The following is a 27,347-nucleotide window of genomic DNA, read 5'->3' as shown; positions in this document are numbered from 1 at the left end:
AATATAGTTATTTAACTGGGTTAAAATATAAGGGAATAGAAGTTATACACAGTGAAAATCTAAATGATTCTAATGTGAAGACTAGTAAAATAAATGAATATGATGACTATAGTTAACACTGCTGTATGATAAACACAGAGTGGCCAGATTATTATGATCTCTGAATGCATAATAATCTGTCCACCCAGTGTATATCCTATATAATAAAAGCCTAATATGCAAATTTCCCCCTCAATGAGGAGTTCGACCAGCAGGCAGACCAACCAACCTCCCATGTCCCCTCCCCTTGGCCAGGCTGGCTGGACCCCACCCATGCACAAATTCATGCACTGGGCCTCTAATATATATGGCCAGATTATTATGTGTTCAAAGATCATAATAATCTGGCCACTCAGTATATAGGAAAGTTGTTAAATGGTTAAGAGAATAGATACTAAAAGTTCCATCACAAGGAGAAATTTCTTCTTTTCTTTTTACTGCATCTATGTGAGATGACAGATGTTAATTAAAATTATTGAGGTAATCATTTCACAATGTATGTAAATCAAACCATATGCAGCATTACCTTGTTCTTATGAGTAATGTATGTCAATTATTTATCAATAAAACTGGGGTGCCAAAACCGGTTTGGCTCAGTGGATAGAGCGTTGGCCTGTGGACTGAAAGGTCCCGGGTTCGATTCCAGTCAAGGGTATGTATTTTGGTTGCAGGCACATCTCCAGTAGGGTGTGTGCAAGAAGCAGCTGATTGATGACTCACTCTCATCGATGTTTCTAACTCTCTATCCCTCTCTCTTCCTCTCTGTAAAAGATCAATAAAATATATTAAAAAAAAACAAAAACTGGGGTCGGGGAGAAAAAATGAATAATCTATGGAGAGCTGGCTTTCCTTTTTATCCCAACATTTAATTTTTAGTCATTTCAGATACTCAGACATGCAGTAGTAACTCTATTTGATAATTTCCTGATTTATAGTACAAAATTTCTGCTTATTTGTTAATAGGTTCCATGATTTTACTGATAAAACAAAGCAGGTGGGAGTTTAATTTGCATATATGTTAAGCAACTTCAGAAGGATCCTTTCAAATATCTATGTTAATTTATTTACATAATTATATATGTGGTTAAGTTAGTTTATTTGTTTATTTTTTAAAATCTTTATTGTTGCAGAGGAGGACGGGAAGAGGCTGGAAGAGGTTAATGGGGGAAAGGAGGACCTATGTAATACTTTCAATGAAAACGATTTTAAAAAATAATAAAATAAAATCTTTATTGTTGAGAGTATTATAGATGTCCCTTTTTGCCACCCCATTGCCCTACTCCACCCCATTCCTGCCATGCCCCAGGACTTCACAACCTTATTGTCTGTCCATAGGTAATGCATCTGTGCATATAAATTCTTTGGTTAATCTCTTCCTGCCCCCCTCTCCCAATTTCCCTCTAAGATTTGTCATGTTCCATGTTTTCAGGCCTCTGGTTTTTTTGTGTTTTTTTTTAATTTCTTAATTGATTAAGGCACATGTGTCAAACACAAGGCCCGCGGGCCAAATCCAGCCCGCCAGGCCTTACAATGTGGCCCGCACCGCGCTGTCATCACTGCACTCCGCTGTCAGTTTATGACATTGTCAGTTTATGACTGTTCAGTAAACCATTCGGCCCGCGATTTAGGCTGGATTTTAGATTTTGGCCCCTTCTCTGATTGAGTTCGACACCCCTAGATTAAGGTATTACATATATGTCCTTATTCCCCCATTATCCCCCATCTCTCATTCATGTACCAATTCCCTGGTGTCTGTGTCCATTGATTAGGTTTATATGCATGCATATAAATCCTTTGGTTGATCTCTCCCCCTTACCCCCCCTGTCCCCTACCTTCCCTGAGGTTTGATGTTCTGATTGATGTTTCTCTGTCTGGATCTATTTCTTTTAAAATATATTTTGTTGATTTTTTTACAGAGAGGAGGAGAGAGGGATAAAGAGCTAGAAATGTCGATGAGAGAGAAACATTGACCAGCTGCCTCTTGCACATCCCCTACTGGGGATGTGCCCGCAATCAATGTACATGCCCTTGACTAGAATCGAACCTGGGACCTTTCAGTCCGCAGACCGACGCTCTACCACTGAGCCAAACTAGTTTCGGCTAGATCTATTTTTGTTCATCAGTGTATGTTGTTCATTATATTCCACAAATGAGTGAGATCACATGATACTTAATTTTCTATGACTGGCTTATTTTACTTAGCATAATGTTCTCCATCTTCATCCATGTTGTTGCAAATGATGATAAATTCTTTTTTACTGCAGCATAGTATTCCATTGTGAAGATGTACAACAGTTTTTTAATCTACTCATCTACTGATGGGCACTTAGGCTTCTGGTTTTTTATTCATCAGTTTATTTTGTTCATCAGACAAAATGTTTGTTTATTTTGATTTTTAGATTCAATTGTTGATAGGTATGTATTTATTGCCATTTTATTGTTCATATTTTAAAATCTTTCTTCTTCTTCTTGCTAACCGTTTTTCTCTTGCTGCCTTTAAGATTCTCTCTTTGTCTTTAGCCCTTGGCATTTTAACTATGATATGTCAGTGTGGGCCTCTTTGGGACCCTTTTATTTGGGACTCTGTGTTTCCTGGATTTGTAAGTCTATTTCTTTCATCAGGTAGGGGAAGTTTTCTGTCATTATTTCTTCAAATAGGTTTTCAATATCTTGCTCTCTCTCTCTTCTCCTTCTGGAACCCATATAATAAGAATATTGGTCCACTTGACATTGTCCCAGAGGGCTCCATACACTATCTTCCCATTTTTGGATTTTTTTTTCCTCTTCTGATTTGGGTGTTTATTGCTTCCTCATATTTCAAATAATTGATTTGTTTCTCAGAATCCTCTACTCTACTGTTGAGTCCCTGTAAATTATTCTTTATTTCAGTTAGTGTATGCTTATTTTTTTACTGGTCCTTTTTCATGTCTTTGACATTCTCATTAAGATCCTTGAAAGTTTCATAAGTCCCTTGAAACTCTCATAAACCTCATTGAGCAACCACCCAGCTGGTGTGGCTCAGTGGTTGAGTGTTGAACTATGAACCAGGAGGTCACAGTTTGATTCCTAGACAGGGAATATATCCAGGTTTCAGGCTTGATCCCCAGTGGGGAGCATGCAGGAGGCAGCTGATCAAAGATTCTCTCTAATCATTGATGTTTCTATCTCTCCCTCTCTCTTCCTTTCTCTGAAATAAATAAAAACGTTTTTTAATAGGCAAGGGACCTGAATAGCCAGTTCTCCAAAGATGACATACTGATGGCTGATAGGCATATTAAGAGATGCTCAACATCACTAATCATCAGAGAAATGTAAATTAAAACACAATGTGATATCACCTCACACCTGTCAGAATGTCTATAATCAATAAATCAACAAGGAACATGTGTTGGCAAGGATGTGGAGAAAAGGGAATCCCCATGCACTGTTGATGGGAATGTAGACTGGTGCCACCACTGTGGAAAGCAGTATGGAATTACCTAAAAAAATTAGAAATGAATCTGTCTTCTGACCCAGCTATTCCACTTCTGGGAATATATCCAAAGAAACATGTAACACCAACAGAAAGAATATACGCACCTCTATGTTTGTAGCAGTGTTGTTTACAATAGCTAAGATTTGGAAGCAGCCAATCAGGAGATGAGTAGATAAAAAAGCGGTGGTACATTTATACAATGGAATACTACTGAGCCATAACAAAGAAAGAAATTTTACCTTTTGCAACAACATGGATGGACCCAGAGGGTATTATGCTAAGTAAAATAAACCATTTAGAGAAAGACAAATACCATATGATTTCACTTATATGTGGATACTAATGAACAAAATAAGCTAACAAAATAGAAATGGACTCATAGCTGTCAGAGGGGAGTGAAAAGGGGGAATGGGTGTAAAAGGTGAAGGAATTAAGCAAAAATAAAAAATCCTCATAGACAGATAACAGTATGAAGATTACCAGAGGGAAAGGGGAATAGGGGAGGCAGAAGAGGGTAAAGGAGGGCAAAATGGTGATAGAAAGAGAAATAACTTGGGGTGGTGAACACACAATACAATATACAGATGAGGTATTATAGACTTGTACACTTTAAACCTATATAATTCTATTAACCAATGCCAGGCCAATAAATTCAATAAAAAAGAAACAAATAGATGTCTCAGTTAAAATTAATTACATTACTTATTCATGTATTGATATTCCTATTGCATAAAACTATATCTTTCTATTCCAACAACAACTAATGATGAAGTTTTTACTTATACGAATGATTTATGTAGAAATTTAAAATTTTATTTTTTAATGAATTACACTTATATCTGTTTTTTTCCCTTCCTGACAGATTTAAATTCACTCTATAAATCCTTAGAAAACCTGGAGTATCCTATCCATATTTCTCTTAAAACAACATTCTAGAAATAAATGAAGAAAAAAAACCCAACTACATCTATTTAACATAAAAATAATTTATAGTATAAAATCAACTACTTTTTGAAGAGCTATAAACTTGTTAGTTTCATAAAGTTAATAAATTGCTACAACTTGATTTGGATCGTACATGTGATATTTTGTTAGCTTTTTTTCCTTAATATATCATTCTGATAGAATGATAAATGTGCATATATCTAAAGAAGTTTCAGGTAAATGTGCAAATAAATACAGAAAAATTGTTTGGAACAGGGAAATGTATTTTCATCTTTCATTTTTAAAAAATGTTTATTTCAGTGGGACTTGATGGCAGATGGGAATATAAATGGCCAGGAGCCTATATGCTCTCAATTTGTACTTACCATCTAAGTCAAGAAACCTTCAAAGTGGTTATATTTTAGGAATATTAGTTGTTCTAAATAAAATGACTTTTTTAATCAATTCAATTGAGCTGTAAATAGTTCATATAACACAGACTACTAAATGTGCAGATTTAACAGCAAGAAAGAACAAAATTAACTTTGTTTTGTGATAGCTATTAAAGGACAGAGTAGAAAAAAAATGAGAAAAAGAGAGGTGGCAGGGCCTGATCATAGAAGATTCTGTGAGCCATTATAACAAGCTGGCATTTTATTGAGCTTATAGTAAAAGCCTATTCAATATTTTTTTCTTTTAGCACTAAAAAATTTGATGTACTATATACACATAATTTAAAAAGTCATGTTTATAAAAGTTACAACACAGAAAATTTAACTTAATAATATTTTAATGATTTTTATTGTCATAATTTAGTCCTTCAGCTTCTCTCCAGAAATATCCACTATCAAGAGTATCTTATGCATCCCCCCAAAGTATATCTCATGCATACTTGTAATTATGTATATTCCCTCTAATTTTAACACAAATAGAACAATAATAGTCCATTTTTTCTGTTGCTTAGTTTTGTGTTTTTTTTTATGAGCAAAACATAATTTTGTTCCCATTTTAAAATTTTTTATCAGCCCATTGCATTATATAATATGCATGATATATATTTTTTCTGTTTAACTACTGCTTATCTCACTAAATTGTAAAATCCATAGAAGCAAGGACTTTGTTTTGTTGATGGCTGTGTAGCTAGTGCCCAGAACTTAGTATGAGCTCAAATCCTTGCTGAATGTAATAGTGAATGAACCACTGATATCCTCCCATGTCAGTTCATATTCTACCATGCCATTCTTCTTAATGGTTCCATGGCATTCAATTGTACAAGTCACACTAAGGTTTTGTAACCATCTTTCAGTTTCTGGTTCTAAAAGCTGCAACATATTCTTGGATATATATATCTTTATGTACATATGTGAGTACTTTGTTATATATGGATTTTGAGCATATTCAATAGATGAATTCTTAGAAGGAAAATTGTTAAATGAAGGTATGTGTGCCTTTAAATTTGATAGAGATGGCCAATTTATACTCCTAAAAGAGGGTGCAAATTTAGAATACAAGAAAATAATATGTTTTTCCATATTTTTCCCAGTTATCAGCCTTAGATGCCAGGAGTACTCTAAACACCTCAGAGAGTATATTAAATTTGTATTTCACCTCTTGGAAGTGTGGATTTAGTCATCAATAAAGTATAGATGATAATGAAACCTATGTTGACTGTTCTGTAAATAAAAGGAATTGTCTTTGGATTTGAAAATGAATGACACAAGAAAGTAAAAAAAAACAATAGCCTCAATATGCTTATCAAATATATTAATATTTTAGCAGCTATTTTCTCATTGGCATAATTTAAGACTATATATTTTATCCCATTGGAAAAATTATAAATCTTTAACATTTTAAATTGTTCTGACCTGAACTTTAACATAAAAGGTGGCCCATATAAGACAGTTCTAGATTATCTCTTTTTTATTGTTAGATGATTTTTTTAAGACAAAAAAGCACCTGGCAATAATAATTTAAAAAAAACTACTCCCATTTAAAGTTATTATAGATGATCATCATGCTTAGTACTTTCCAAATATTTATTCAATATTTATAGTTGTCCTTTTGAGTTATGCATTGTTATTTCAATTGTACAAATGAAAACAAAACAAACTAATGCACAAAAGTTTTAAGTAGTTTATCTAGACTAGAAGTTAAAAATGGTGAGCTCTAGTGTTAGATTGTCATTGACTTGTTGATGTGAGTTAAGCAATTTTTAATTTCTGTGTCTGGCTTCTTGTATAGAAACAATAAGATGAGAGATTGAATATTCATATATTCCCTTGAAGTTCTAGTATTTATAAATGTAATTGTTGAAAAAAACCTATCCTGCCAGGACTGGTTTGGCTCAATGGATAGAGCGTCGGCTTGGGGACTGAAGAGTCCCGGGTTCGATTCTGGTCAAGGGCATGTACCTTGGTTGCGGGCATATCCCTGGTAGGGGGTGTGCAAGAGGCAGCTGATTGATGACTCTCTCATCGATGTTTCTAACTCTCTATCTCTCTCCCTTCCTCTCTGTATAAAATCAATAAAATATATTTTTTTTAAAAAGAAAAAAGAAAAAAACTATTCTAAACCTCATCTTGATCTGTCCATTCTACTTTTCATCAATTAGATAAGTTAGAAGTTCTTCTTTATGTGTAGCTGAAATATTTCTTCATTTCATTTAAATGTCCTTTAATCCTCTGCAGACAAAACAATATTTCACTAATACACAATAGTTAATTCATTTTTATTCCATTTTCTGTATAGGCAGAATTTTACTAGTATTTAGCCTTTTAATACAACTAAATTTCTCCCCTTTAGTAATTAAAAAAATTCTTTGGCATATATTTTAACTTCTTCAAATCCTTTATTAAAATAGATATTCAAATTAAACCTAATATTCCAATAAGAGTTTTAGGTAGGGGACTAAAGCCAAGTACCTTTATAAAGAAAGAATATTTTCTTAATGCTTTAATGTCATTGTATGTTTGACATGTTCCAGAATCATGTGGATTTCATTCTTATCATTTTGTCACCGACCAATACAGTTTATTACTTTTATTTATAAATATTTTTAGTACTTATATCTAGTTATTTTTCTCTTGCTATCTCATTTTGATGTTATGTATATCTGTTTACATTTTTACTCATTGAATTACATTTTTATTCATTCTTGAAACTTTTCCCCCTAATTGTTTAAGTACATTTTATCCTAACAATAAAGATGTGATAAAGAAATTTTATAATTATAGTTTATTTCCTTTACATAGTTATTTAACACAATCATTGAATAAAATTGTCTTGTGGAACAAAACCTTGTCAAATGTAGCATATACACAAATCATTTATTTCTTCATCCCAAGTTGTCAAACTTTTGACAGATATTGTCTGGGTGTGGCCTGCCCCTAGTGTTCTGCTTACTTTAAAGTGATAGAGGCAATACCAAACTTCTTTTATCTAGTTACTTTGGTTTTCTCACCTAGATTATTCTTTACATACTATTTTCAGTTAGAAATTGGAAAAATGTTATTGATTTATTCATGAGGATCCCATTGCAAAGCATGAAATGTCTCAATTGTAGAGAAATACCATATATATAAGCTCAGTGCACAATGCTGATACGATACTACATTCTGTTCTAAAACTGAACAGTTACAGTGATTCCAAAGAAGAGTGATAAAAAGGGTCTCATCATGAAATGGATGTTAAAGTAAACATGAGTTTGTAATTTAAGAAAAGAAAATTAAAGAGGAAGTCAGTTTCATCTCGTAATATTATAAGTAAAGATTAATAAAGTTACAATATTTGTAACTGAGCAGGCCTACAAATGATCACAAATCTCATGCTGAAAACATGTCTGTAGAATCAAGTTTAAAAACTCTTAAATATGTGTAGATGGATAGCTTGGACTAGATGGCTTATACAATTCTCTCCATAACTAATTTATGTCAAAGTTGTGCTACTATGTAGAACATTGGATTAGGTGGAGCCATATGAAAGTGATTAGTTGTTTTGTTTTTGTTTTTACTATTTTTGACCTAGCTTAATGATGCACAGTTCAACTTAATATAGTAGGATTCACTATTAAATTCTGAATGTTCTAAATGTAGCATAGTTATGGCTTCTGAGCTTAGAGGAACTTTCCGTGCTATCAGTTTCTGGACTAGTGTCTCAACCTTTCTTTTTACTGTCCACCTGTGTACTTCACTCATTTTTGCCATACTTTAATTGGGCATAAACTAGTTTTTACAATTCAAATATGCAACTAGTGAGTCTTAATATCGATATATGAAAAATTCTGCTTTGGCCTCTTCTGATGATAAAACATGCTGGGATAGATGCTGGATGTGTCTGATGTGTCTCATATTATGAGGGTCTGTGGTTCTGATGTTCAGAAAACTTCCCATGCTACTTCCCCTTTGTTTCCTAAATGACAGCTGTACAGATCCTACCTAGTCATTTGTCTTTTGGTTGCAGAGATCATTAGCTCTTGGGTAGAGATAATGCCATTGTCATATGTTTCTCTCTCTATTCAATAAAAAGTCATGCACTGAATGCAAAAGAATAACTCCAATATGCTTAGTGTTGCCACCAGGAGGAGATATTTTGGTATGACAGTGAGTTCTCCCTTGTAGGTATATCTTAGAGTTAGACATAGATCCTGATATGAGGATCTGTGTTAAAAATAATTTAAGGAAGTGTTTCCAGATTGCTGATCCAAGATGGCTGCTCGGGTAGGCACCTAGCCGCAGCCGCACGCAACAATTTCAATAAAATACAACTAAAATATAAAATGGACATTACCCAGAACTACAGGAAAGTCAACTGACTGGAAATTCTACAACGAGAAGCAAGGAGAAAACCAGAAGGAAGTGCGGAGGAGCTGTAAAAGCCCAAGGTACGGAGACACGCGGCGCGCGGAGAGGACAGAGCCAGAGAGGAGGGAGGCCGAGTGCCTGGCGGGCGTTCCCTAGCGGGAAGCAGAGAAAAGCTCTGATTGTGCTGGGCCCCCAACTGCTCTGAACCCCCGTTCTAGGCCAGACCCTGGGGACCCAGGCTCATCCAGAGGGAGCTGGGCTGTAAGGCGGAATCCGGGGCGGCGAGAGGAGGTCCCAGAGGCGCGCACACAGCGCGCAGAGAAGGGCCGGCCGGCTGTGCCATAGGACTGCCCTGGTGGGAAGGAGACAGGCTCCAGACTGCTCTGAACGCCACCTCCAACTCCACTTCCAACTGAACTGAACCCCAGTTTCGGGCCCATTGCGGGAGAGCTTACACTGTTTGGTAGCAGGCGAAAATCGAGGGCACCTTTCTCTCAGAGGCGCTTGCAACAAGTACTGAAGGACCCTGAGTCTCAGGAGTCGCATAGGGCGGGGCTGACGGAAGCCAAGGCTGTAGGCTCCACCCTGAAACTCCGCCCCCATCAGGAAAGCTGCCTGCGAAAATGCCTAAACCAAATAGATCACAAACGAAAGAAATGGAGGACAAAAAGCGACTGGATATAGAGTTCAAAACCACACTTATAGGGTTTTTCAAGAGACTCCTAGAAAAGGCCGATAAAATAAATGAGACCTATGAGGATATGAAAAGGGATCAACAAGAAATGCTAAGGGATCAACAAGAAATAAAGAATACATTGTCTGAAATAAAAAATATTCTACAGAGTCCTAAAAACAGAATAGAAGATCGCAAGAATCAAGTCAAAGATTTGGAACATAAAGAGCCAGAAGACACTCCTCTGCAGAAGCTAGAAGGCAAGAGAATCCAGAAAATTGAAGATAATGTAAGAAATCTCTGGGACAATTTCAAACGATCCAACATCAGAATCATGGGGGTCCCAGAAGATGAGAGAGAGCAAGATATCGAAAACATACTGAAAGAAATAGTGACAGAAAACTTCCCCCACCTGGGGAAAGAATTGGACTTACAAGTCCAGGAAGCACACAGAACTCCAAATAAGAGGAATCCAAAGAGGACCACACCAAGACAAATCATAATTAAGATTCCAAGAGCAAAGGACAAAGAAAGAATATTAAAAGCAGCAAGAGCTAAGCAGGTGGTTACCTATAAAGGAGCACCTATACGATTGTCAGCTGATTTCTCAACAGAAACCATGCAGGCCAGACGGGAATGGCAAGAAATATTCAAGGTGATGAATAGCAAGAACCTACAGCCAAAAATACTCTACCCAGCAAAGCTATCACTCAGAATCGAAGGTCAGATAAAGAGCTTCACTAATAAAAAAAAGCTAAAGGAGTTCATCACCACCAAACCAGAATTATATGAATTGCTGAAGGGGGTTCTTTCAGAAGAGAAAGTAAATAAAGATAAAAATTATGAACAACAAATACGTAACTATCAACAAGTGAATCTAAAAACCAAGGAAATTAAAAAAAAAATCTGATGAACAATATTAACTGTTGAATATAATAGAATCAGAGGTATGGAAGGGGAGTGAACTGATGATTCTTGGGGAAAAGGGGAGAGGGGAATGTGGGAAGAGACTGAACATAAACTGTGCACCTATGGATGAGGACAATGGGGAGTGGGGAAAGGGCAGAGGGTGGGGTGGGAAGGGGGGGGGGAAGGAACACTTGTAATAATATGAACAATAAAAATTTATTAAAAAAAAAAAAAAAAAAGGAAGTGTTTCCAGGGATTTACTGCAAGGGATAATGGAAGCCAAGGAAGGGTTCCATCTCCAGCAGAAGTCTCTCAGAGGGTATAGCTTCAGTCTGATCCTGCTGAGAAACTGGAGTGTAAATTATGCCTCATATTTATCCTTATCCAAGGCTAGGGAGCTGCTCTTTCATACTGCTACACGGTTCAGTCATTGGTTAAGGCTACTCTGAGCGATGGGCTTGCTAACTCCGATGCTTCAAAATATTTTCAGATGTGAACAAAAGCAGATCCAGCAGCTCGGGAGGAAAAGGGAAATGGATGGTACCTCTAAAAATGGTAAAAAAGGATTTCAGGGGACCTGATTGGAGCAGGGACATTAACAGTTACAGAGTGGTTTATAAGCTGACTATTGGGAGGATTTTTTTGGTACTGCATGCTGATAGGAGCACAAAGAAACAATAAGTACACCTTTAAAAAGGGTGTAGAGCCGAAACCGGTTTTGCTCAGTGGATAGAGCGTCGGCCTGCAGACTGAAAGGTCCCAGGTTCAATTCTGGTCAAGGGCATGTACATTGGTTGCGGGCACATCCCTGGTGTGGAGTGGCCAGGAGGCAGCTGGTCGATGTCTCTCTCTCATTGATGTTTCTAGCTCTCTATCTCTCTCCTCTCCCTTCCTCTCTGTAAAAAATCAATAAAAAATATACTTAAAAAAAAGAATTGTGTAGAAACCTAATTAGGAAGTTGAACCAATGCTATTCAGTTCCCAAAACTTGTTGAATAAAGGGTTCGAATCCCACAATTGTCATCCCACTTCCTGCCTGTTGAATGAGTAATAAAGCACAATGAGAGCAATGACTGACAGTGGAAAGGACATTTGAAGTTCTCACTGGCAAATTAACACAGAAAAAGGCAGTTACTTTTCCTTTTATCCCATGACACAAAAGGAAAGGTTTGCCACTATAAAACCAAATGCTGAGTTAGGCATGCTCAAAGCTAAAAAGACAAAATATTACAGAAGGACTCAATCCTTAGCTGCTCATTATTCCTTTGTAAAGATTTTAGTTTCAAAGAAGTCTCATATGTGATTATAATAATCTTTGGACAAATTGTTAGATGTTACATGTGAGATGGGTCTCATTGTAGTAACTGCCAGTTCCTGAAAGCTAAAGCTGTGAAGGTTTATTCAAATGGAGCAATGACCCAATAGAGAACCTCTCATTCAATATCTTGTGGCTTGAACAGGAACTATTAAATATGTCAGGAAGACAAAGAGTCAATATAAAGTACATAAAACTTTATAGGATTTTTTTCTTGAGAAATACAGTCTTCTTTCTTTAAATAAAGGACTCTGAGAAGATTCTTGGCAGCTTCAACAGCATATAAAAATACTCATTTTGCCAACATGGTGAACTTGTGTTGACCTGAATCACAATGACCCATAATCTTCTGTCATATGGGAATTTAATCTCTGTTTTCTGCAACTGCAAACAATATAATTCCATTATATAAATGAACTTTTTTCGTACATATAAGGTGTTTACTCCTTAAATGAAGACAGAAAAGTTTTTTTCCAAGAAAATCTAAACCTCAGATAAAGTAAGTTATTATAAAGTAGAAGGCAATGATCCATCTTTATTGGACACTCTTTAAAACAAATGATTGTATTTTGCTTTCTCATATGTCTTTTTCAATATTGGTCTTTCCCTTCCCTAACTTCATAAGAAATACCTATATTCAGAGACAATTTTTAAAATTCATTTACCACATATACTAGCAGTTTGACCTTAAAAATATTTTTAAGTATCTGGCAAGTCTCATTTTAAAATTAATCCCCCAATAAATAAAAAAATAAATAAATGTGATGCCATTTTGTTCTTGTAATCTATGGCCAGGGATAATTCTCTGAATTTCTACAGTATGGTAGGTATGTAGTAAAATTGACTTTTGTGGTATGAGCATAGACTTGGAATTTCAACTTAGAAAATATGTAGTATCTGATCATAGAATGGAGACCAGCTATTGTACAAATACAAAAACAGGTCATGAAAGATTCAGTGTTCAAAGTCACTAATCATCTGAGAGATGCAAATCAAAACAACACTGAGCCTTAGCAGGTTTGGCTCAGTGGATAGAGTGTCAGCCTGAAGACTAAAGGGTCCCAGGTTTGATTCCAGTCAAGGGCACATGCTTGGGTTATGGGCTCGGTCTGCAGTGAGGGGCGTGCAGGAGGCAGCCAATCAATGATTCTCTTTTATCATTGATGTTTCTATCTCTCTCTCCCTCTCCCTTCCTCTCTGAAATCAATAAAAAAAATATTAAAAAACAACAACACTAAGGTACCATCTCACACCTGTCATCAACAAATCAACAAACGACAAGTGTGGGCGAGGATATGGAGAAAAAGGAACCCTGTGCACTGCTAGTGGGAACGCAGACTGTGGAAAACAGTATGAAGTTTCCTCAGAAAATAAAAAAAATGGAACTCCCATTTCACCCAGTAATCTCCCTTCTAGGAATATATCCCAAGAAAACAGAAACACCACTCAGAATGGATATATGCATCCCTATGTTCATAGCAGCACAGTTCACAATAGCTAAGATTTGGAAATAGCCCAAGTGCCCATCAGCAGATGAGTGGATTAAAAAGAATTCATCATTTGCAACAGCATGGATGGAACTGGAGAGCATTATGCTAAGTGAGATAAGCCATGGGGAGAAAGATAAATATCACATGATCTCACTCATTTGTGGAACAACATAAACTGATGAACGAAAACAGATCCAGAGACAGAGAAGTGTCAAACAGATGGTCAAACCTCAGAGGGAAGGCAGGGGAGGCTGGGGGCAGATAAGAAATCAAACAAAGGAGCTGTAGGCATGCATAAAGCATAACCCATGGACATGGACATGGACACTAGGGAGAGGGGGAGGGCATGTGTTGGGGAGTGGGAGTGGTCAGAGAAAGGTCAATGGGAGAAAAAGGAGACATGTAATACTTTAAACAATAAATAATTTAAATTAAAAAAAAGGTTCAGAGAACAAAAGCTTAATATATGGATTCTTTCTAAAAGGTATTTCAATGAAGAATTGTTGAAAGAATTGATTTACCGTTTCAGCTGACTATATAATTTTAATCCAATCACATAAGGTAAATATACAGCTTGTTTTAATAAAATAAAACACTACTGACTGATATATTTTTACATGATTAGAGCTTATACAGTAAATGATCTGATTGAAATCATTGTACTAGATTAATTTTCTTCAGTTGCTTTAGTTAATGGTATTTAATTTTACAGTGGACCTATTAAAGAACATTCATTGCAATTCAGGATGGTGCAGCTCTAATGACCTGTTGCTTTGTCACCTCATTTAAAAAAAGTGACCTAGTATTTCATAATCAAAGTATACAAAATTATGCTGGGACTATTCCCTGTCTCTATTCCTACTTACTGTTTCTGCTTTTGCTACCTTCCTTCTACTCTTACTTTAATGCCAAGACCTATACTGACTCACTGCTTCTGCTAACTGATATGTAGTATGTGATGGTGCATGCACATTTAATTTCTTTTTTTAAAATATATTTTATTGATTTTTTTACAGAGAGGAAGAGAGAGGGATAGAGAGTTAGAAGCATCGATGAGAGAGAATCATTGACCAGCTGCCTCCTTCACACCCCCTATTGGGGATGTGCCCGGAACAAAGGTACATGCCCTTGACCGGAATCGAACCTGGGACCTTTCAGTCCTCAGGCCAGAGCTCTATCCACTGAGCCAAACTGGTTTCGGTGCACATTTAATTTCTGCCTTTGCTATGAATAGCTATGCTACTCCCATTCAAACTTACCACACAAAGGATGCCTTTATTCACTGCTGACTATAAGGGCTCCTCTATTAGCCCAATGAAAAGACACTAGCCAACCTACATATACCGTGTTTCCCTGAAAATAAGACAACCTCCGAAAATAAGATCTACTTACAGGTTTCCTTCTGAGTAAAATATAAGGCATCCCTCCGAAAATAAGGCCCCCCTGGGCTAAACATGAGAGATTTGGTCCACTGATTCTGAAAGAAATGGATTCACAAGAAATTCACCAGGAAATTCAGGAATTGGATTGTTATGATGATGTTCCAGAAAATGATGACATAATTGTCATTGAATAAATGAGTAAATTCTTGATACTGTAGGATTCAGTTTGTCTGGTTTGTGTTGACAACTACCGTACTACCGTACCGTATACAGGTAATAAATTTCCTTTATTTTCATTTAACAATAAATGTGTGCCGTATTCTTCTTCATGGAAAAATAAGACATCCCCTGAAAATAAGACCTAGCGCATCTTTGGGAGCAAAAATTAATATAAGACACTGTCTTATTTTTGGGGAAACGGGGTATTTACTTGTAAGACAGGACTCCATCTTCTTGCAATATAATTTGTTCAAAGAAGCTGTTGCCTCCCCTCTAGCAAGGCTTAAGCAAAGCCATCCTTACTGACCTCCCCTCCCCAGGGTGTGTTTCTAGGTAAACAAGAACAATGGAGATTTAACCTTCTGGTTTCAGCCATCCAATCACCTAAAACTAAATCAAGTATATTTTCATGTACAAAGAGTCTTCAAATGTATTAATAACTCAAAATGTATTTCCACTTGCTTGGCAATATCTAAATTTCTACTTTCCACTTTACATTTGAGAGGATTTAAGTACCAATTCTTGGCTAAGATAATGCAGGGAGGCCAAGTATTCAACTACTCTAAATGCTTGAATTTGGAAACTTCCAAGTTTCAGAGAGGAATTGGACACTAGGGATTGGATTGACAGAAAAATTACAGAAGGGGTGGGTAGCCTGTGATGTGTAGGAAAAAAATGATGAAAAGGAAGAACAACCAATAAATAGTGAGTCCTTTTTCATTATTGTTTACTTCTAACTGTGAAAAAGGAGAGATATAATTTATACAGTGTGTTATTGTTTTTTTCTGATGCACATTCTTAATCATGCACACTTTAACACTACTATTAAGACCCTGCATGGATCTGGACAGTAGTACTGGTGCTTTCTGAAGTTTAATTTTCCTAACTCAACCACATACACTGTAGCACAGTTTCATTATCTTTGGTTTTGCAGGGCAGGAGCAAACACATTTTCACAATCTTACCATAGAGATAAATGCCCACTCTTAGGCTCTGTGCCACTGTTTAGTTCACAGGGTCTTCAACTAACTCCTCTTCCTACCAGTCATACTGAACTTCAACGATGACTTCTTGCAATAGGATCTAAGATGAAGGAGGTAAACAGTAACCTAAATGACTGAGTATGGCACTGGAGATTGGGAGGGACAGGTTTTTATTACCTGGGACTTTTTTTAAGTCTCAGTAATCTGATGCAAAATATAGGATATATATGTACATCTTCATTTCCTTACCACTAAACATTCTTGAATGACTTCTAGAGATATTTAAGAAATATACCACATAATCCTGGCTGGCCTGGCTCAGTGGTTGAGCATTGGCCTATGAACCAGGTCATGGTTCCATTCTCCGTCAGAGCACATGCCTAGGTTGTGGGCTCAATCCCCAGTGGGATGCAGCCAATCAATGATTCTCTCTCATCATTGATTTTTCTGTCTCCCTCTCCGTTCCTCTCTGAAATCAATAAAAAATATATAGACCAAATTAAGTTGTTCTAGTCAGACCTATTTACTGGACAGAACAAAAGCCTGCCAGTTTTAGTGGAGCCCTGGGCAAAGGAAGAGATGCTAGCTGGTCCAAGGTTCAGGACAAGTGGTGCTGCCAACTGGCCCTTATAAAACAGCACATGCTGTGGTGCTTATATTGTAGGAGGCAGATGGGGATGTGCTATCAAGCCCATTGGAAGCCATGAAGGAAGAATCATGGAGATCCAAGACTTTTGAAGCCAAGTTTTGCCTTCTTTCCTAAGTAACTATTTTCTTCTTGACAAGAACCTCTGAATCAGCTCAGAGAAGCTGACTTCCTGGTCTAGGGACCCATAAGAATACCTGACCCAGCCACTATCATAAACCAGATATAATCTGTTATGCCTAGTCCTATACTCAGAAGCCTTTAAATATAAAGTGAAAAAAAATATACTTACAGCACTGAGCCTGAGAAAGTTCTAAAAGCATAAGTAACTTGCATGAGCAGATAACTGATAATTCCAGTGCATTAATCCTGCCAAGTTACTTCTTAAATCACATCTGTGGCCTGATGGGAATTCCCTATCACATACAAAGTAGGAAAATAACAACAACACCTCCAATTGGAATTCAGAGAGCCCTTCTTTAGACCAAAAATGAACTATCCTAGAATCATAGCCCCAGGAGGAGTTTTCAAGATAACTGAGAAATGGAATTCTTCCACTGAGAAGGATTGAAGGAACACTGAAATAGTATTGATCACTGATTCCTAGAAATGTTCCTTCCCCTTAACTTCTCTGATAATATTTTATTTGTGTTCCTCACAATTTCTTAGTCATCCCTTCTCTTTTCTGTCCCTCCAGAAGATCAATCCTCCTCTGTAACCAAGTAATATTTGAGTTCATCAGGTTTAGTTATATACTTATTTTTCTTTTATCCTATATCTAAAGACAGCAGTTTTACTTGGTTTCAATTGTCATATATACAGCAATAACTCCTTCACTTCCATTTCTAGCCTAGGACTCTGAGCTCCAGATCCCTATACTTTTTTTTTTTTTAATCCTCACTCAGGGAAATTTTTTTCCCATTGATTTTTAGAGAGAGTGTAAGGGAGAGGGAGAGACAGAGAGAAACACTAATGTGAGAGGGACATTGATTGGTTGCCTCCCACATGTCCCCGACCATGGCCAGGAGCCTGTAACCTTCAGTCCATAGGATGATGCTTTATCCACTGAGCCAAACCTGCTAACACCCTATACTTCTTTCTTAATATTATGGCAAATCCGGCCAGCATGGGTCAGTGGTTGAACATCCACCTATGAACCAGAAGACCAATGGTTGGACTCCAGGTCAAGGCACATGCCTGGGTTTCAGGCTCAATCCTCAGTGGGGGACAGGAAGGAGGAGCCAATCAATGATTCTTTCTCATTATTGATGTTTTTATCTATTTCTTCCTCTGGAAAATCAATAAAAATATATTTTTAAATATGATGGCAAAATATAAAGAATGTAAAATTTAAAGTTTTAACGATTTCAGAGAGTAGAGTTCAGTAGCATGCAGTGCGTTTACATTGTTGTACAACCATCACTACCATCGATCTCCAGAACTTTATCATCTTCCCAAATTGAAACTTCATACCCAGTAAATAATAATTCCCATTACCCTTTCTCTCCAGCCCCTAGCAACTACCATTTTCCTTTCTGTCTCTATGAATTGGCATATGTGGAATAATATAATATTTGTCCTATTGTGTCTGTCTTATTTCATTTGGCATTATGTTTTTAAAGTTCATCCATGTTGTAGCATGTATCCGAATTTTGTTTACCCATTCATCTGTCAATGGACATTTGTGTTGTTTCCACATTTTGGCTATTATAAAAAATGCTACTGTGAACATTGGTATACAGATATCTGTCCAAGGTCTCTACTTTTATTCTTTTGTGGACCCACCATACTATATACTTTTTATATACTTCCTTTTATTATTGAACTTGATGTTGACTCTTCAAAATAAAATAAAATGTCTTATCTTTGCCTCAAAATACGTTCTTCATTAGTGTTCCTTGGAAGAATGGCAGGCATATAAACCAGAAAATAAGATGTCACCCTTGATTGAACCCTCTTCCTCACATTTCATATCATTGCCTTGTCACTTTTTTTTTTTGCCTTGTCATTTTTAACTCAAATATTCCTTAAACCCACTTATTTATGTTTATGCTTATCACCATTTCTCTAGAAAGAATTCTCATTATCATTTTGATTATGGCAATAGCCTTCTAATTAGTTTACCCATATCCATTCTTACCTTTTCTCCTTACAAGCTCTGCTGTGCAATATGTCCAGAAAGTTTATAAATAATCACGTCATACCGAAGCCGGTTTGGCTCAGTGGATAGAGTGTCGGTCTGCAGACTGAAGGGTCCCAGGTTCGATTCCTTTAAGGGCATGTACATTGGATGCAGGCACATCCCCGGTGTGGGGTGTGCAGGAGGCGGCTGGACAATGTTTCTCTCTCATCAATGTTTCTAGCTCTCTATCTCTCTCCCTTCTTCTCTGTAAGAAAGAAATCAATAAAATATATAATAAATAAATAAATAAATAAATAATCACGTCACCCACCCACTGAAAAATAAATATTCAGTGTTTTAACATTATTAAGATAAAGATCACAATTCTTTTTTTTTATTACAAATACATTTAATGATTCTAATATCTAGTGTACAATTCTTAATATGGTTGGCAAAGCCCTGTTTGATGTGGCCTCCACTTCCACAGCTACATCTCTCACAAAGTCCACCTCTTTTTCTGATCTTCCATCATACTGATCTTTGTTTGATTTTTAATGGGTCTCCTACCTAGAACAGGGACATGGTGAATTATATTCACTCTAACTAGGACCCTACCCTCTATTCTTTATCATCATGACATGGAAGTTATCCTTCACCTCTAAGATCAGATTAAACTCCCTTATCAGCTCACATTAGTGCATTTCTCTTTTTCTTAACATCTTATATAATAAAAAGTTAATATACAAATTGTCCCCTTCAAAGTTCACTTGATCAGGGGTTTGACCACTTGCTATGACATGCTCTCACCGTCAGAGGGCAGAGCAGAGTGAAGGAAGGCCCCAGCCAGCAGCTGGCATACAGGGGAAGGAAGGCCCCAATTGGCCCTGATCGCCAGCCAGGCCTAGCGACCCTACCTGTGCATGCATTTCATGCACTGGGCCTCTAGTCTTATGATAAAACATATTTTTAAGTTATATATATAATATATATATATATATATATATATATATATATATATATATATTAATTAAGATACTAGAGGCCCGGGGTCAAGCCTGCCTGCCCAATGGGGGCTATCTGGGGGGAGCTGGCCGGGTTGAGGGGCTGTGGGTGGTTTGCTGGCTGGCCCCACCCTTGATTGGGGTGGGAGTGCCCACTAGGGGCAGGGCCGGCCAGAGGGAGGGGCCTCAGGCATTCTGGTCATTCCACCATTTGATCAATTTACATATTACTATTTTATTATATAGGATATATATATGAACATATTTTTTATTATATATTATATCCATATATATATAAATATATATATATATATGGATACTTCTTAGCTGCCTTGCTTTAGGGGTAGTATGTGCATGTATGTGTGTCTTTTACGGGGAAATGAAGTTATCCAAAACTTCTCAGGGGCTTGTGGGCATTCTAATAGGCCTCAGTTATATATTTAAGTCAAGATGTCCTGAGGAGAAATTTCATCTCTCCTCAAACTAAAATAGTGTAGAAGCACTTGCTAGTTTTGTAACTAATTCAAATAATATGCAGAGACTTTTTTTCTTATCACTCCAACTGAAAAATCAAACTTGACAGGTGAAAAGGCAATGTGAGAGATTTGGAGGAACTAACCATGAATTACACTTTATCTGAAATTGAGGGATTATATTTATCAAATATAAAGGGTTTACCCTGTAGTTGTCTTGGCCTCGAGTCTTCAGACTGCATTAGTCAGAAATAACTTTTTGCCAACTGTGTTTATTCCTGCTATAGGTGAAGGCCATTTTTTTCAAAGTGATTAACTGGCAGTAGTACTCAATCCATTTATCCTTCTCAGATGCTCCTATTGTAATGCATTGCAATACTCTCTCCCCTCTGTGAAGCTACAAATCGGCAGTAGCTGTGAGAACTTGAGTTCTGAGTTTCTTAAAAATGAAAGTCTGAGACCTAATGAAATTGCTCTAACATAATGTTGGGAGTATTTGGGAAAACGTAGTGTTGTTCATCTTCTTGAGTGGTTTGCTTGGCAGATGTATTTGAACTGATCACAAGCCAGGGCAAATGATTTGAATGTCACCAAATAATTAATTAGGATAAGTTAGAAGTCCCAGCCAATGCAATGTTCCAAAGTGATTACTGAAGTAAGCCAGGCCCTCGGCTTTGCGTTACCTCCGTCAACCTTTGGCTAAGCTAAACTGTACAAACTGGAGCGTTCAAAGAACCTTTTCACACTAATAACATTAACGAATTATTCCACAGCAGTTCAACCCAAACCGAACACTCTATTTGATATGGAATCTTTGTATGTTTTGAAATTGTTTTGTTATAATGTGTCAGCATGCTTTTCTTTAAGTCATGTAGTTTCTAACATTGTATACATAATTTTGTGTTGCCTCATGGAGTTGTTTATATTCTGAAGATTTTAGACCTATATTAAAATAGACTGTTTATAGTTGAATTAAAACTTCCTTTAGCATAGCCTGTAAAATTCAATACTTCATTCTGGGCTCATTGTTCTAAAAATTGACATTCTCTGAGACTTCAGTTAGCTCAATTCATAATTTATTTTGAAAATGATGCTCCCTAAATATATTAATACTACTGAGTAATTGTATGTTTTAGTTAGAATTATTTAAGTTGAAAGTGACAGAGTCCTAGCTGGTTTGATTCAGTGAGTAGAGCGTCGACCTGTGGAATTGAAGGGTTCTGGGTTCAATTCTGCTCAAGGTTATGGGCTCTATTCTCAGTAGAGAGCTTGGCAGCCAATCAATGATTCTCTCTCATCATTGATGTTCCTATGTCTCTCTAACTTTCCTTATCTGTCTAAAATCAATATATATATGACAAAAAAACAGCTAAAATTAGCCTTAGTAAATAGGAATGAGCAGTCTGGAGAAAATGCAAAGATCATATATGGCTTTTCAGGAACTCAGGAATATCTCTAGTTCTCAGATTTCTTTTCTCCATCTTTTGGCTCTACTTCCTCTTGGGTCAGTGGTCGGCAAACTCATTAGTTAGCAGAGCCAAATATCAATTGTACAATGATTAAAATTTCTTTTGAGAGACAATTTTTTTTAAATTTAAACTTCTCCTAACGCCACTTCTTCAAAATAGACCCACCCAGGCCATGGTATTTTGTGGAAGAGCCACATTCAAGGGGCCAAAGAGCCGCATGTGGCTCATGAGCTGCAGTTTGCTGACCATGGCTCTGGGTGGATATCATTAAAATTAGGTTCTCACCCAGCTGAAGATTAGAAACTATTATCAAGAGAAGATGGGATAGCGGGAAGATAAAGATATTCACTCTGTTTAGAAATGGATTATTTTTGTGTTTCAGGAATGTTTTCACTTTAAGGCTGCAAATTTGGAGTATAGGAGGGAAAAGAGGCCTAGACTTTGAAGGAGTTTCAGTTGTGTGTTTGTTATATGAAATCAAAGTCTGACTAAGAAATTTAGAAATAATCTATAATGTTAAGGAAGGTTTTAACAAATATTAAACAAACAAACAAACAAATAAAACAACTCAGGAAGTGTGGCAGCAACAAAGCAGAAAACATTTTAAAACCACAGTGAGTCGAAACCGGTTTGGCTCAGTGGATAGAACTTCTGCCTGTAGACTGAAAGGTCCCAGATTCGATTCCGGTCAAGGGCGTGTACCTTGGTTGCTGGCACATCCCCAGTAGGGGGTGTGCAGGAGGCAGCTGATCGATGATTGTCTCTCATCGATGTTTCTAACTCTTTATCCCTTTCTCTTCCTCTCTGTAAAAAAAATCAATAAAATACATATTTTAAAAAAAACCAAAAACCCACAATGAAACAAAGATAGAAGTCAAGGAGTTGAGACCAGAGAAACTTGCTTCTCAGTATCTTTTTTTTAGAACTTCTGGGTAGGATATTTAGACTAATCAATCCTGGAAAATTAAATGCTCATTCTCCAAGAAAAAAGTAAACACTAGCCGGAACCGGTTTGGCTCAGCGGTAGAGCATCGGTCTGCGGACTGAAGGGTCCCGGGTTCGATTCCGGTCAGGGGCATGTACGTTGGTTGCGGGCACATCCCCGGTAGGGGGTGTGCAAGAGGTAGCTAGTCAATGTTTCTCTCTCATCGACGTTTCTAGCTCTTTATCTCTCTCCCTTCCTCTCTGTAAAAAATCAATAAAAATATATTTTTTTAAAAAAAAGTAAACACTAAAGTGTTGGGAACGAAACTCATCTATGACCAGAAATAACTTGTCAACAGAAAGCTTTGTAGCTGATCAAAGTTATATCCCTGGCTGGTTTGCTCAGTCGTTAGAGCATCAGACATGAGGGTGGCAGGTTTGATTCCCAGTCAAGGACAGATACCGCAGTTGCAGGCTGAATCCTTGGCCCTGGTTGTGATACCAACTGGAGGCAACAAATTGATGTGTCTCTCTCACATTGATGTTTCTCTCTCCCCTGCACTCCTCCTTCCCCTCAAGTCTCTCTAAAAAAAAATCAATGGAAAAAATAGCCTCGGTGAAAGTTAAAAAAAAAAAAAAAAAAAAAAAAAAAAAAAAAAAGATCAAGTTACATTACACCGTAACTGTAAATGTTTCCTATCTAATTTTCCAAATATGTAGATATTTTTCCCTTATTGTTTGATAATATCTTTTTTATGTGTGTGTGTGATAGAGTAAGGCAATACAAATATTATTTTTTAAAGCATTTCTTATTTTGAAAATCATCCCGAACTTAATAAGAAGACATGGCAAACCTAATTGACATTTAATTTGACTATTCGTGAAATTGAACATCTTTTCATGTTTTGATTTTATTTAGTCCTTCTTTTGTGAATGACTTCATATATCCTATTCTTTTTTTGTTATGCACTTAGATTTTTTAAAATTGATTTGTGCCCTAGCTGGTTTGGTTCAGTGGATAAAGTGTCAGCCTATGGACTGAGGGGTCCCAGGTTCAATTCCAGTTATGGGCACATGCCCGGGTTGCAGGTTCAATCCCCAGTAAGGGCGTGCAGGAGGCAGCTGATCAAAGATTCTGTCTCATCCTTGATGTTTCTGTCTCTGTCTCCCTCTCCCTTCTTCTCTGAAATGAATAAAAATATATTTTTTTTTTAAAAATCGATTTGTAGCATATTCATACGTCTTGATTATATTAACCTATGTCTGTTCTATTTACTGAAATATTTTTTCTTGTTTTAAAAAATAAGCATTTCTGATACCATCTTCAGGTTGGTTCATGATAGATGTTTTCAGAGCAGCAGAACCATAGACTGTGCCCCTCACTGTCTCCTGTGAAAGCCTGAGCTGACTGTGTAGCTTTCTCCCTTTGTCTCATAACCACGTCCCCCAACGAGGATGCTAATTCACCAGCTGCCCGCCTTAACAGATTCAAGAACAAGGGGAAGACAGTTCAGAAGTTAATGTGAAGCTGAGGAAAGCTAAGAAGGATGACCAGATGCTCAAAGGAGAAATGTCAGCTCATTTCCTGATGATGCTACTTCTTCACTGCAGGAAAATCGCAACAACAGGGCGCTGTAAATTGCTCTGTTGAGGACATAGTTGAAGGCATAAATAGCAACAATTTGGAAAACCAGCTCCAAGCTACTCAAGATGTGAGGAAACTACTTTCTGGGGAAAAACAGCCACCCATAGACAACATAATCCAGGCTGGTTTGATTCCAAAATGTGTGTCTTTCTTGGGCAAAACTGATTGTAGTCCCACCCAGTTTGAATCTGATTGGGCCCTCGCTAACATTGCTTCCAGGGCATTGGGACAGACCAAGGCTGTAGTAGACGGAGGTGCTATCCCAGCATTCATTTCTCAGTTGGCATCTCCCCATGCTCACAACAGGGAACAAGCCACATGGGCTCTGGGAAACACTGCAGGTAATGGTTCAGTTTTGTGAGATGTGGTTGTCATATATGATACAGTTGACCCACTACTGGCTTTTTTTGTAGTTCCTGGGATGTCATCTTACGTAATGTGGTTACTTGTTGGGGAGCAGGAGACTTGGTTGGGAAGTTTGGAAGGGGAACATTCTGAGAAAAGGGAAGTGTGTGGAAGGCCACCTGCCCTGTTTATCAGAATTCTGACTTAGGGGAGACTTAGAGGAGTGTCGAAGGCGGCACCCCTAATTATTCCTTGACCTTCCCAAACAAGTCTGTGCTTATGCAACCCCAACCCCCAGGGGGTGTTTACTGGAATCCTCATGCTTAATCCCTGGATGCCCTTGCCTAGAGGACAATGTAAACATGTGTCCTCCCAAGATGACTCACACTACTGATTGTATTAAAGATAAAAATTCCAATAAATGCCTAACGAGGCAAGCAATTGAGGCTGCTCTGGCTGCTAGAGCCAGGGGCCCCTTAGCCCTCTCTTTCATAGTCAAACTGTGTCTGAGTAATCCACTCATCCGTCATTCAGGGGCTGCTGGTCAGCCCCGGCAGTTACCTATATCATTTTACCTGGACACTTTTAAACCTCCATTGCAACAAGAATCTTGCAACCCCGTTAGATGTTATTGAGCAGATTCTTCCTACTTTAGTTTGTCTCCTACATGATGATGATCCATAAATACTACAGCAGATTGCTAGCTACTGGGCCATTTCCTACCCTACTGATCATTCAAATGAATGATTGAAATGGTCGTAAAAGCAGGAATTGTGCTCCCCAATTGTGAGGCTTCTAAGAGCTACTGACTTGGCAATTGTGACTCCTGCACTAAAGCCATAGGTAATAAGCTCACTGAGACAGATAAACAGACTCGGGGTTTAATAGATGCAGGAGCACTTGCTGTCTTTCACAGCCTGCTAATGAACTCCAAAACTAATATTCAGAAGGAAGCAACATGGACAATGTCAAACATCACAGCTGGCCTCTAGGACCGGATATAGCAAGTTGTGAATCAGGGATTAGTTCCATTCCTCATTGTTCTTGCTAAGGCAAACTTTAAAACACAAAAGGAAGCTGTATGGGCTGTGGCCAACTCTACAAGTGGTGGAACAGTTGAACAGATTGTATACCTCATTCACTGTGGCATTATAGAACTGATGAACATCTTAACTGTGAAATATACCAAAATTATTCTGGTTATTCTGGATGCCATTTCAAAGATCTTTCAGGCTACTGAGAAACTAGGTGAAACTGAGAAACTTAGTGCATGCAGTGATGGAAGAATTTGGAGGTTTGGACAAAATGGATGCTCTACAAAACCATGGAAACAAGTCTGTGTACAAAGCTTCATTAAAATTGACAAAGAGCCCTAGCTGGTTTGGCTCAGTAGATAGAGCATCGGCCTGCAGACTGATGGGTCCCAGGTTTGTTTCCGGTCAAGGGCACATGCCTTGGTTTAGGGCTTGATCCCCATTTGGGGGCATGCAGGAGGCAGTCAATCAATGATTCTATCTCATCATTGATGTTTCTATCTCTCTCACCCTCCCCCTTCCTCTCTAAAATAAATAAAAAATAAATTAAAAAATTGATAAAGGAACCCATGGACACAAGCAATAGGGTAGTGAAGACCTGGGGGGTAGGTAGGGGCTGAGATTAGTGAGGGGAAGGCGGGTGGGGCAGAGGGAGATATATATATAATACTATCAACAATACACACTATATTTTCAGAAATTGATAGAGAAGTATTTCTCTTTAGAGGAAGAGGAAGATCAAAATGTTATGTCAGAAACTACCTTTGAAGGATGGCAATCCTGGGAATTTTAATTGTTAGATTGTACAGCTGAGGCATAAATTTGTTTGTTGTGTATTAGGTTTCATACAGATATGCATTACTGTTTCTCTACTAAGAACTGTTTTTAAATGTAATTTGTTATTGTAGCAACAAACTATGCTCGAACAGTTCTATACTGTACACACTGTATGAAGTGTCGCCTCTCAATGGGTTCCTTATTTCTATGTGGCATTTCATATGATGCAGTGTCCTTTAAATGAAGATTAGATTTTTAAAAAGCATTTCTCTTATCTTGGTTTGGATACTTGGGAAGGAAAACCTAGTCAGTCTGTGGCCTGCTCCTTCCCTATCCAGCCCTTTACTATTTGTGTGCAGGGGGTTTCCTGATTTGCATTCACTCCCTGCTCTCCCCTACCTGGGTTTGTCTGAAAATTCCCCTCAGGCCACAGAACTGCTTTACCTGAACTGAAAGAGCCAGAAGTTCCTGGTAACTTCTGACTCCTGAGGCTGGCTGGCTGATCTCAGGAGTATAAACACTCCAGCTTTTTTGCCCTCTGGTTGAGACAACTCTAGGTGTGATTTATATTGTGTCCAGAGAAAAGTTACTTTTAAAAAATATTTTTATGGAGTTCAGAGAGGAAGGAAGAGAGAGAGAGAGATAGGAATATCAATGTTGAGAGAATATCATTGATCGGCATGTGCCCTGACCAGGAATGGAA

The 27,347-nt window shown here is 37.5% G+C and overlaps 1 pseudogene across 1 annotated transcript; it reads left to right on the top strand.

Moving 5' to 3' along the window:
* Window positions 1–11,271: 11,271 nt before the first annotated feature.
* Window positions 11,272–26,660, top strand: LOC311614883 (importin subunit alpha-1-like; annotated as a pseudogene). Its single transcript has 4 exons — window positions 11,272–11,374; window positions 24,260–24,926; window positions 25,382–26,189; window positions 26,565–26,660. The product of its transcript is annotated as an importin subunit alpha-1-like (transcript).
* The last annotated feature ends 687 nt before the right edge of the window (window positions 26,661–27,347 follow it).

Source organism: Pipistrellus hanaki (genome assembly GCF_964339955.1).
Source record: "Pipistrellus hanaki genome assembly, chromosome: X".
Taxonomy (NCBI): domain Eukaryota; kingdom Metazoa; phylum Chordata; class Mammalia; order Chiroptera; family Vespertilionidae; genus Pipistrellus; species Pipistrellus hanaki.
This window is presented reverse-complemented; position numbering and strand designations above follow the sequence as displayed.